This window comes from Empidonax traillii, unplaced genomic scaffold (genome assembly GCF_003031625.1).
Source record: "Empidonax traillii isolate 1590-97213 ecotype Southwest subspecies unplaced genomic scaffold, ASM303162v1 scaffold212:size762246, whole genome shotgun sequence".
Classification (NCBI taxonomy): Eukaryota; Metazoa; Chordata; class Aves; order Passeriformes; family Tyrannidae; genus Empidonax; species Empidonax traillii.
In genome coordinates this window covers 513,711-524,680 of record NW_020955405.1, presented here as the reverse complement: position 1 = coordinate 524,680, position 10,970 = coordinate 513,711, and the positions used below count along the sequence as shown (strand labels likewise).

Below are 10,970 nucleotides of genomic sequence, written 5' to 3'. Positions count from 1 at the left end.
ACTGCAAAAAATCTGATTAAAAACCCCAAACTTTTGTCAATCCACACTCAGAAGCAGTGGAGAAGGACCTCAGGAATGGAGCATAAGACTGAATTTCTACTTCTCTTGCTGCCCTTGCCACAAATTCATGCGTGCTTATATATGCTGTATCCCTATATTTCATTGCTCTGCTAGACCCAGAATTTCTGTGTTGTGCTGCTGTATGACAGGAACTGTTAGTCTTGTACCAATAGCTCAATTTACAAAGGACATGCACAAGTGATCTAGAGTGACTGTAACCATGCTGGTGGAAAAATTTGAATTCAGAAATTGAAAGGGCACGTTCACAAAGAAAAAAGTTGCATTACCAACATTTGTTAACCAAAATACCATAACTGGCTTGAGGTAAGAGTTTAAGTCTGTCCTTTGTGCTAACAGGCCTATGTAGAAAAACTGAGAGAGTCCTGGGGTGAAAACTGCAAGCTGTTTGAACACAAAGTTCAATATTATGGCTATGTTTTTAAATTACTTCAAGTAAGGAGCCTTTTTGTCCTAGCAAGTATAAAGTATTAAATGAAATGTTTTGCAAATATTAAATATATGCTTGTGTTAATGTTATTGGCTAGTTAGTATTTTGAATAAAGTTGATAATTGTGAAAGCTTTGAAAATTAACTCTTTGCAACTTATCATTTATGTATAATTGAAGGCAGTGAAGGAAATCTGAAACATTCAGTAATTTCAGCAGTACAACTGAGGAGGTTATCTTCTGTAACTCTCTAATATTTCTGATGCAAGATCAGAAAAAAGGAATTTATCTTAAGCAATTGCTTTTGGAAAAACACCCTTGCTGGTAATTTCTTTTTTATTCACAGAATACATAAAAGAAGGGAGAAATTTGTGAAGAAAAAAAATTAATATTGCAACACACCGCTTAAAGGCGTTAATATGACACTAATGAACCATAGCCTTTCCAACTCGTAGCTGGCAACATTATCACCCATCTGTGCCGAGTGGGATGTGCAAGCAGAAGTCAGGGCTGAAAACCCTCCACCTGTTTTCAGAAAGTAAGTGAGCACACAGTGAAGTTACTCAGCGTATTCGTTCCGTCTTCAGCAGTCCCGGTGATGTTGTTACTGCTGCTTTTCTGCTGTCTCATATCTCCCACCGCCATGTGCCAGCTGATAGGGGAGCTGTGACATACCACACCCCCGCGGCCGGGAAGGGGGTCACATGGAACTGGTCTCATCCAGAGCACTTTAAAGAAACTGATAAGCTCTATCTCATTTAACTTGGCCTTTGGAAGACGCTTGTGGAAATTTCTGCAAAGGAGGTGACATCAGTTGTTGTCACAGCTGCTGTGTAAGTCTGCAAGGCTGTGTCTGTTCAGTATCTGCCTGGGGTGTGTATGTGTGTGAAAATAGATATTGTTAATAGATTGCATTTAAATCAAAAACAGTTCATATGAAGCTGGCAAGGAGGTTTCATCGCTCAGAATAGGTGCATTATCGTTGAGACTTGGGGCAATGATGGAGTAAGTAAATTTAATAAAGCACAAAGACGTCCAGCTTTGGAGGGCCAGTGTTACATTTGAAACAAACCTTCTCCCCGGGGAATTCCAAGTGTTAGCATGTGGGACATACTCCAGCTGCTAGCTGCTCAGACTTAAAATAAACCAGGCAAAATCCCATATTCAGGCTCTACCAACTGAGGCAAACTACTATTGCAAACATTTCATCTTCCTTTTTCTTCCAGTTGTGTCAAAATGACAACGAATATTTTTGAAAGGGCATTTAAACCTTAGTATTTCACAGAGCTTTCCTTGTGCTTCTCTGTAGTGACGTGATTCTCAACACAGTTATAAATTTAGCAAAGAATCTGATTTGTACAGATTGGAACACTGTTCCAGGAAGGTTGGAATTACAAAAAGGGTTAGAAGGAGTATTTCTAGCTTGTGTGACAGTGACACTGCTACCAATACTACTGCTTTCCTAATCCTAGATACTTTAAAAATCTCAGCATGACTTCTTTTACAGAAGACTATTTGCCTTGTTGAACTGTGGAGACCCTTTTTCTTAAAGAGAAACACGTGTGACTTAAGGGTGATTTGCTTTTTTCTTCTTTCTTAACATATTGAAGAGGAAATAATTTAATGTAGAAGACACCAGAGCAGGATTTCTGGGAAAAGAAGATGTCTGGGAGATGTACGATTGTTTGACAACTAGGATATGAATAACTCTGAGGAGATCTGAAAATAGACTACAGTACTGTTTGCTTTGTCTTGTGGTTTAAAATTTGCTTCAGTTTTTTTTTTATTTTTTAGATTTTAATAACCCTCTGACTATAATTTATTTCTAAGGTACTGAGATGCTTGGGAGGGGTGGGAAACAATGACTTTAATGCAATCTATGCAAATAATATCTAATTTTTTTCAACATTATTCTATGTGAGACTTCATTCATCCAGACTACTCAGTTTTTCTGTGATAAAACCTGTTGAGCAACGTAATTCACAATTTAGGAATTCAGGGCTGTTATTACTGTCAAAGCGCAGATATTATGCGCTTGAAAAGTGTACAAGTGAGTGACATGACTAACCTTCCTGTTTCTTCTCTTCTTCCTTTAGACACAGACACACAAATTCTTGTTCAAACCAACAAGCTTATCCAGGATATATTTATAAGGGTGAACTCTGACAAGCTTTGGTTAATCATATACAGTGCTTGGGATATCTTGTGAAGGTATCCTGAACACTGTGACAGAAGTATTTGTCACTCAAACTATTTATAATTCCAGGAGTTTGGAGGGCAGATAGATGCTTATGCTTTTTCATATGAAATGACAGCTCTTCCTTTATACAAAAGGAGTTGGGTATGCCTGTATGGATACATCAGGTAGATCTGGACCATACTGTTTTTGTGAAATGCCATGTTTACACCCTGGACACACTTCCGGTCACTTGATTAACCTTTCTGTCTCACAGATGACTTTGTAGCTCTGTGAATGTCAGCTTGTTGTCTGCTGGACCTCTTGTTTCTGTGGATGGTTGGAAGAGGTCGGTGCAGGATAACTCAAGAAACATGAAACTGTTGACCGTATAGTACCTCCATTAGGAAATCTTTAAGGGCTCTCAAACTGAATAAAACTATGAGCTCTACTGTTAACCTCTTTTTTTTTTTTTTTTTTTTTTTGTTTTGTGATGTGCAAAACTATACTAAGGCCAGTCAGCCTTTGAGAAGTAACACTGATAAGCATCACAGGTTTTTTTCTTTATTTTCCTAACCACCTCAAGTGGTTAGTTTTGAAGACTTCTTGGCAAAGTTTACATGCAGGTTATCTTTCTCTGCTATTCCTTCTTATGTCTCTTGAATTATTCTTAACTCTGTGTTTCTGGGAAACGAAGGCAATGTATAGACACAGTGCCTGCAGCAGGCATTCAAGGAATGTTATGAGGGTAGCAAGCTTCCCATTTCCCTGGTCACTCAGAAGATTTATGTGCCAGTATAATGAGAATGAATGATGAGCTGTTGTTCACTGACAGGGAACTTATGGGTCTGTCTATGCACAAGAGGTTTTGAAAGCTGATAACCTTTGTGCTGCAGGTTTTGTTTTGAATAGATGGGAGAGGAGAAAATAGTTATTGGTAGATGTAAAACTGGACAAACAAACTGAAGGGTATTAGCCGAGCTCTGGCAGTAAAGCTGAAAATCAGAGCTATTTATACAGTTGGAAACAGAGTTGGGATATTTTCATTATTTTGGGACACAGCATGGACTTTTATAGAGTTACAGGATGCTCCTGCCTAGAATTTCAGTGTATTCTATTTTTTAGGTCTCTATGAGACGATGTGATGTATTGAAGCTTTGGTCTGAGCATTGGCCAAGTATAAACAAAGGGGCTGATTTTGAACTCTGAAATTGAGAAGTCTGTAGGTCGCTCTAAAGTTGCCCAGACACAAAGCTTGTTAAAGTTTTTTTTTTTTGCCATTCAAGAGCAAGATAAAATGTCCATAGACAGAACCACTATTGCTACTATATAAGTTATTCACTTCAACACCTTTCTCATATCATATCAAGTTAATGACCATTTTGTGTGTCTGGTATACATCCAGAACCCCTGTTGTAAAGTCAAGGTTGTGTGAGATATCCCAGTTTGCATTAGTAAATGCTATAGGACACTATATTATTTTGACAAGTATCATAAAGCTACATAAACAGAAACCATACTTTAAAGATTTTTTTTTTCTAAAGGATACAAAGTAAAGATTAAATACCGAACTATGATTTTCAGATATATTACATAACCACCACCACCACCCCTTTTTTGTCATAATCATAAATTCTTGGGCACCTGAAAGATAAGAGCCTGAAGTTTTTTGCTTTTATATACCTAAAATGTAGCAAGCTTTAGAAAAAACCTAAGTATTATGTCTACTGGAACCACATTAATTCCAGAAGAAACCTCTGTCTTCTCTGGTATTTATGATTTCCTAATATCCACTCCTTAAAAGTTTTGGTATTCTCAAATGTTCCAGCAGCCCCATGTTATAAGCTTTTGAGGCTGATTTAAAATTTCACCACGCATTTTTACAGTTTGATAAGGAACTCAACCCAGGACTTAAGGGCTTAGGTCCTATTCAGAAGTTGCCCATGTGCAATAACTTTTTCTGAAACATATGGGAAAGAACTGGGTGCTCTTACACACATGCCTGGAAGATAATTGGAAATCACTGTGTTCCATTTTTCAAAAATCAGATCCATAAAACCCCCTCCTGGAATGACACAAAGCACACACATTTTTTCTTTGAAAGGCATTAACTTGGCGTTTTTATGTATACCTACAATATGGTGGTTGGAAAGGCATTTGGAAGCGTTCCCTCAATAACAGTCTCATCAACATTCTCGTAGCTGTGTTGGCTACACATTGGATACAGACTGTTATTTACCCCTGTGCCGTTGTATAGCAACCCGTGAAAGTTAGAGACAGAACTGTGTAGGTGCTTAGTGATGGCAGCCAGGCCAGAGAGTGGCAGCCCTGTGGAGATTCTTGTGTCTGCTGTGCACAGTCATGGACAGTGACACTTGGCCGGGGGGTCTGGTGGGGAGAGGAGGCAAGAGGTCCAGCCAGAACAGCCCTGTTCTAATGCACAGTGCAACTGGGGGAGAAGGAAAGAGGACAAAACTGCTCTCTCGGGTGCTCCATCTTTCTTAGGTGTGTGCCTGTGCCTAAATTATTTCATTCAGCCCTGAACTTGTAATGGAAAATCTTGCATGATTACAGCTTAATATACCATAGTCTGTATTTATGACTGAGTTGGCTCGAGTTAACAGTACCTTTAGAGATACACTGCTTGCAAAACATGCACCCCTAGCCAAAATATGCCTTTTATCAAGATGGGTTAGGAGTATCCAGTGTTTCCCTACAGGCATGCTGCTACCTGTAGGTGAATTTAATAACACTAGATCATTGTAGTGTGGTTTTTACTGGCTTTTTTTCTTCTTTCTTTTGAATGTATTTACTTAATTTTCCTACTGTCAAGAGAAAAACACAACTACGAATGCAAAAGCAGGGTCAGATGGTGAGACTGGGTTGAAAGAAGGTATTTAGATTCTTAGGATGGTGCTCAAAAGAGCTGTGGGCTCAGCTATGCTACACAGCCAAGTACACTATAGAGATCCCTGAGCTAATGCCGCGATCGGAAGCTCTGTTAGTGTTGTTCTGTTCTCCCTGGGCTAATTAACAAAGGTGCCTCTCAGCATACCTAATTAGCTCCGTTCCTGCAGCATCCTCGGGGGCAGGGCTAATTAGCGTGGGTGCTTTGCTATAGAGAGACGGGCTATATTGCCTCTGGGATCTCAGCTACCATCCGTGCACGGCATTGCAATGTACCGTGCAGACAAGCCAGTTTCCTCAAAGCTACCTCAGGATCTCTAACAGCCCTTTGCTGTGTAGACTTGCCCGGTGCATTAATGAGACCCTGAAAGCTTATGCAGGGAGAAGGATAGCAGCTTGGGATGTGGGCTAGAGGGTAACATTTTGGGAGACAGATGTTGCAGGATGAGTCCCAGATTCACTTGCGTTTACTTTACCTCTGCATCTACTTCTTACCTTTGGATTAAAAGTGTTGTTAAAAGTCTTTGCCAGCTATGATGAAAGGCAAAAAATAGGCCTATATCGAGGCACGTGAAATCTGAACCTGCTGCCTTGCAGCTTGCTGGTTTTTTGCTTTTAGGTTCTCAGCTAAACTTGTAGCTACTAAAAGATAGTTATGAACTAATGAACTGAAGCATTTTTAAAGCATATTTCCCTATTGCTGTGGTCAAGTAATAATGATAACAAAGTATTCTTTATGGTTTAATAGACAGTGCTCTCTCTGATCTTTAAATGCTTTGCAAGCTTGAGTAAGCACAGCTTCATATGAGCTCTGTGATTAAGCAATACGATTTCCATAGTACGAGTAGTAAATCTGAGATGTGAAGACCAGCCAAAAGTAACCTGCATTTATTAGAAAGAACGTGTACTCCCTGGTTTAACTTATTCTTGCACTGTGCTCTTCAGAATTTTCTTGTACCAACATTTTTCTTATCAGCGCTATTTTAACTCACTGATATCAGGTGATTGCAGGTTCAGTTTAGCTGAGCTGACTTGAAAATGTTGCATTGCACTGTACAAGGGCTGCAGAAAGGTGGCTTATTATTCACAAAGGGGCTGTACACTGTAGAGGGCTGATAAACAAAAGATCCACTGTTTCTGTCCTCTGCTTACAGTATCAGTAGCAACAGGCTGCACCGATACCTGCCCTGATAGCTCAGCCTTGCACAGAAAAACAGTGTCATTTGTGGCTGCAAACTCTAGCCTCTGCATGGAGTCCTCAGGGGCTGAGCACCTCCCAAAAGCTCAGTGGGAAACTCTTCCTGACGAGTAGGAAAGATCTGTCAGAGACAGCCTAATATGCCTCTTAATCTTACTTCACTTTATTCTCGTCTTTCTAACAACCTCAAAGATACATAACATACAGCTATCCAATTTTCTCTCCTTCCCACAGGGAAAGCCTGTGGCTACACCTGCATCATATCTGAACTGATCTTGGGAGTGGTTTGAAGCCTGCAGTGCTCATTGTGTCTTGCTGCGCAGAGTTCATGTTGTCTATGAGCGCTACCTCCTTTGGGTGCTGCCTATTTGTGAAAGACCCATTTTTTACTGGGACAACCCAGTGGAAGACATGGAAGTTACCTGGTCAGACAAAGGGAGGTGACTGCTGGAGTTCCACTGCAGCCCTGTATGCTTTACATTCACAGATTGACCAATGCATACCAGCAAATAAAAAGAAATCTAGATTTCCTAGCCAGGTTCTTAAATTCAGCCTCAAGAACGAACACTGCCTGAAAGAGAGAGCAGAGGTGGCCTCTGCTTCTCTCACTTCCAGCAGGAAGAAGTCCCATGAGAGATGCCTGAGCCTTTGAAGCATTTCTCTAGAAATGCAGGCAGGAGAGGTGTCTCTTGCAGCCAGATTGCCCTGTGGCTGGTTCTACATCCACCTACCAAACCCTGCTGTTGTGCAAGAGAGGCCAATCTTCCTGACGTTCCTTCTTGGATCAATTGTCCTTAGGTGCAACAGGTGAGTTTTCAAACAAGAGGTGACCAAGACCTCCTAGTTAGAGGTGTTTACAACATCCTTATCATAGAAATGACTTCTGGCCTTAATGGATGGTTGTGTGCCATCAGAGAACAGAATTATTTACATATATGGATCCTCCTTTGTGGATATTGCAGAAACATTTCTGCTTGAGCTATGTGCAAAAGAAATCTGGGATTAAAAAAACAGCCCCTCATGAGCAGAGAGGATCAAGAGACAATGAGATCTGTGTCTCAGCAAGACTTCCACAGAGAAGCCTCAACATGTGTGCCAGGTGAAAAAGAATAACAGGATGACTTCAGCGTTGGCTTGCGATGGGCAAGGGAGGGCCCTCTTCATCGCAGTCTGGCAGAGAAACATACACCTTCAGCAGAGCAAGGAAGTATAGACCCTTACTTTATATCAGAAATATAAATCCTTTTTTAATAAGCAGCTGAAACTGCATGAGGAAAGAAGTCTTTTCTAAAGAAAGATCTCTTTCCTAAAGAAAGACTCCTCTCCCGATCCTCATATCTTTAACTCTTTCCCTGCCTGATGGAATGTTGCTATTGCTTTCACTTTCCTGCTTTGCTCAATCTCCTGAGCATTTTGTGGAAAGAGAGAGCAAGCTGTGTTATTTAAGACAAAGAGGTCTCCAAAAGGTCAAAAATCATGCCAAGACCTACACCAGAAATAACTGCAAGACAGGGCAGTTGCAGAATGTCCAGTGGCCACATGATCCTACAGGAGCCACAGAGAAGGGCTTTTAAAGGAAAAGGCATCCATGTTCTTCTTATGGAAGGTGATTTTTTTCATTCTTATTTTTTGTCTCCCTGAGGTTTAGGTTCCAGTAACATATTCATCTTGCCTAGTTTGAGCAATGCGTCTAGTCACCTAAGCCCTGTCTGTAGTCAATGAGGCCAAATAAGCATGTCTAGAGGACAATGCATCCCATGTGTGTTAATTTGGAGAGGTGGGGGTGGTGATGGTGGAAATGAGTGCCCTTGGGAAGGGTCTGTCTGCTCCTGATGACCACACAGGGAGGCCAGGCAACTTTCTGGGGCTGTTTTTTGTCTCTGGCAAAAAATCTATGTAATGCAGTGCTGCCTATGGTTTTGTTTTGGCTGAAGCAAGGAAGTACTGGAAAATACAAGGAAGAGGCTGAAGCCCTAAATATTAACTAGGCATCACAAAGGCGTAGGTAAGGGTCCATGCCTCTGAATAAAGGATAGAGATAAGGAAAACACTCTTAAGTTGGCTTCTATTTGAACAGTTACTAGCAGGCTCTGAACACAAGGTAGGAAGTCAGTATTTGCATACTGGTTTTGGTCTGTTCCTGTTGAAGTTGTGATCAGGTTTAGATGCTATTACAACTTACAGAGAATACAATACCCTTGAGAGTGATTTGGTAGCACAGATAAAACATAATGAATCACTTAGTGCCGTAGTGCAAAATTTTCCACTCCCCTGCTTCTGTTTTGTTCTGATATCTGCAATTCACCACTTTAAACAAAACGAATGTTTTTTGATTTGCTCTGCGCAACAAAAGTCAATGCTAATTTTCATAGGAATATTTAATTTAAGTACTGAGATAAGAGTGACCAACTGAGATTCTGACAATTTTATCAGTGCAGTCTAACATGTAAATCTTGTTACAACAACACTTGCCTTGAATAAAAAGCAGGTATGCTAGCAAAGACAAGAGATTTCCCAGTCTAATGCATCCCAGATGATTCCAGTCTAGGCATATTTGTGTAATCTGAATGAGACTGGCCTTGCTCTCTGCTGCTTTTGTTGGACCCAGTGGCCAGGCGAGGTGCTCAGCACCAGGCAAGGCTGAATCTGCTGGGCTTTCAAATGCTGGGGAACTTTGCTGAAAAGGGAAAAACTCATGAGAACAACTTGATTCTGTGCTTTTCCACCAGTGGCTAATTTTAGCAAAACTGTCCTTAGCACATGTGTGTGGGAGGGCAGACATTTCCTTTTTACATGACCTTACTTTGTGTACAACCAAATCCAGAGCAGTGATTTCCCTTTCCCTTCCCTCTTTTCAAATTTGCCTCACTGATGGCAAAAAAAAAAAAAAAAAAAAAAAGAAAAAAAACACCTTAGAGAAATCCAAGGTTTGAGTGAAGGAGCAAATTTAAGTAGGAAGCAAGTTAGCAGAAAGTTTCTTGCTGAAACTTGAAACTAAACCAGAACATTTGGTCTAATGTCTCAGAGCTGTTTTCCTTCTGCTGCTCTCTTCATGACTTGATTTATGAGTTTATATGTGCCTAACAGGTAGAACTCTGGGCTGGGACATATATTTTTTGTTCAGGCTGCAAATCCTTCCTGTGCCCCCACTCTGCTTTTCCTACTCCCCATGGCAGCAGAAAATTAGGGCATGTTTATAAAGGTGCTGTTTTCTTCCTTGGCCATTCGTGCTGGTTGAATGACTCATAAACCAAACACTGATAATATCAGCTGACAGTTATTTAAACCTGAGGTTTCAGGTTAAGGAGTAACAATGAATGCAAATATAGCTGGTGAGAGGCTGTTTGTAATGCACACGTGTGTGTTAGATCTTGAGAATTTTTAAGGATTGTCACCACAAAGCTCTATAAAACAAAATTAGAAGAAGATATAGGGAGTTCATTCTTGGGTATATGTCTATTTTGATGATATGGAGGTGTACTTGCTTCTCAGCTAACCCCCAAAAACCCTGAAGCTGATTCCTGAGCTCAATGGAGTGAACACCTCTAGGTTTCCTTGCAAACACCTCTTGTTAGTAACAGGATTGCTGGTCACTTGTGACTGCCTCCTGAGAGAGGAAGGTATATTATGGTAGTTTAAAAAGACCGTAGTGTTGTGTAAGTGCCAGTAATTAAGCTGTGCCTGGAAATGCCTCCATTCGGGGCATGGTCTTCTCTGCCCCAGCCCACTCGTGCATTCCAAGGAGCTAGGTCATTGCAGAGACCACTCCAACAGGCAGGTTGCACACAGCCACCCACTTCCACCATCTGAAAGAGGGAGCTGACACAGGCATGGGCGCTTTGCAGGAGGGTTCTCAGAAATGGCAACAGGCAGATTTCGTGGTCTCGTTCTTTCAGTGCAGCTATATCAACTATGGTGCTGTCACAAGGGTTTCAGTTTAGAAAATCTCCCACTTATTCTGTTAGGGGAAAAAGTGTCCACTTGCCCCTCACACAGAATTTCTTGCTCTGGATTTACAGGTGGCTTGAATTTTTTTTTTTTTTTTTTTGACACCTCATTATATTCCTCATCTTCTCTCCCATAGAGAGAAGAGAGCTGCCTTGCTGCTGATGAACTACTTCTTTCTGGTCTTAGTGCTAATAACTGATATAAACGCCTGGGTGAGAAAACTCTCGCTGAGCCT

General features: G+C 40.8%; 1 long non-coding RNA gene across 1 annotated transcript in view; it reads left to right on the top strand.

Moving 5' to 3' along the window:
* Positions 1-1,127: 1,127 nt before the first annotated feature.
* The window catches only part of LOC114059261, a 37,267-nt gene continuing 27,424 nt past the window's right edge, over positions 1,128-10,970 (top strand). Inside the window, exon 1 of the long non-coding RNA XR_003571629.1 lies at positions 1,128-1,339. This is a non-coding gene — a long non-coding RNA (uncharacterized LOC114059261). The remainder of the gene's footprint in view (positions 1,340-10,970) is intronic.